General features: G+C 51.3%; 1 non-coding gene across 1 annotated transcript; it reads right to left on the minus strand.

Annotated features, from left to right (window-relative positions):
- On the minus strand, nt 1–101 carry MIR143 (microRNA 143). The gene has a single exon (NR_129590.1). It is a non-coding gene; the product is annotated as a microRNA 143 (primary transcript).

Consider the following 1,822-nt stretch of genomic DNA (forward strand, 5'->3'; position numbering starts at 1 on the left):
GCTGTAGAACAACTTCTCCCTTCCCGAGCTACAGTGCTTCATCTCAGACTCCCAACTGACCAGAGATGCAGCACTGCACCTCAGGCTGGGAGACAGGACGCCACACCGCTCTGCACCAGGGGCCGAAGGCAGGGAGTCCACCCTAGGCAGGAGAAGGGGCATTAGAGGGGCCTCGGCTCCTCCCTCCAGCTCCTGCCCTGGAGGCTGCTGCAGCTACACTGGTGTGCTTCCTGCCCTCAGCCTGGCATTTGAGCCCTCTGGGACCAAGCTTCACCCTTCCTTTTCTTTTTAAACAGTTTTGTTGAGATATAATCCTCCTATTCAAATTACACAATGAAATGCTCTTCTAGTTCAGTCACAGAGTGGTGAGTTGGGCTTCCCTCATGGCTTAATGGGAAAGAATCTGCCTGCAGTGCAGGAGTTGCAGGAGATGAGGGTTTCATCCCTGGGTCAGGAAGATCCACTGGAGGAAGAAATGGTAACCCACTCCAGTATTCTTGCCTGGAAAATTCCATGGATGGAAGAGAGCCTGGCGGGCTACAGTCCATGGGATCACAAAGAGTCGGACACGACCGAGCGTGAGTACAAAAACACAGAGTGTCACAAGCATTGCCACAATCTTAGAACATTTCATCATTCCCAAAGAACCCTCTACCGCCCCCTTACCCCTCACCCTGGGTGATGGTCTACCTTTTTGACCCCATACCTCACGTTTATGCTTGGTGTAGCCCAGCCAAATGGCACATTCATGGTACTTTATATTTTATATCATCAAGCATTTGCTTCAGCCTCCCACCTGGCTTCCCTTGCTTCTGCTCCCACCAACTTCCCACCCATCCTTCCCACCCATCCTCTCAGAATGATTTCTCAAAATGCAAATGTGCCCATATTTCTCCTGGGTTTAAAATGGTGAAAGGTCTCCTTCTGGCTGAATTCTAAAACCCTTTCAAAAGGCTATAGGCCTGCCCTATCTGGCCCAGCTGGGCTGTTTCTCTTGGGCCCCTGCCCTCTTTTTCCACTCCTCCAGGGAGTCCTGTGCACACCACCTTGGGGCTCCCAGGAACCATGTTACTCCCTCTCACTCCCCTGCCCATCTCTTCTTGGTGGGATGAGTCTCTACTTAAATGGCCACTTTTCCTGTGAAGCCCTCTTTGACTTTTTCAGACATCAGAACTCCCCGGTCTGCATCCTTTGCCCTCTTTCTTTCTTTTTAAAATTTTATTTATTTGCATTAGGGCTTAGTTTCTGCACGTGCAGTCTTCGTGCGGTACGTGGTTGTGGCATGGGAGCTCAGCTGTTCGATGGCATGTGGGATCTTAGTTCCCTGAGCAGGGATTGAACCTGAGTGCCCTGCTTTGCAGGGCAGATTCTCCACTACTGAACCACCAGGGAAGTCCTCTCTGCCCTCTTTCTCATCCTTTATTGCATTTGTGATGGTAGATGCTTAATATGTGTTGTCTGAGTGAACAAATCATGTTCTTCAGCCACATCTCTCCAGTGTCAGAGCTGTTTGCCTCTGGGTCTGACTGGGGTAGACCCAGCACCCATGTTTGTTCGTGGTGGGGATCCCTGGGCCTTGTGAAGGCCTTTGTACATGGTGAGGGACCCCAGGGAGTGCTGCTGGTAGATGAGTGAATGGCCTTGTAGATCATTCGTTTTCCTGTTAAGACCTGGCTTAGATGGGAACCTCTGAGTGAGCAGGCAGAGCCCTGTACCCCCTTCTCCTGTCCCGCCAAGATCTCAGGGCACCCCTCCTGCACTGCTGATACCACTGTGATGGCCTTGATGCTGGATGACATGTAATTTCAGGGATGTCTGAAGG

The sequence above is a fragment of the Capra hircus genome, chromosome 7 (assembly GCF_001704415.2).
Source record: "Capra hircus breed San Clemente chromosome 7, ASM170441v1, whole genome shotgun sequence".
Classification (NCBI taxonomy): Eukaryota; Metazoa; Chordata; class Mammalia; order Artiodactyla; family Bovidae; genus Capra; species Capra hircus.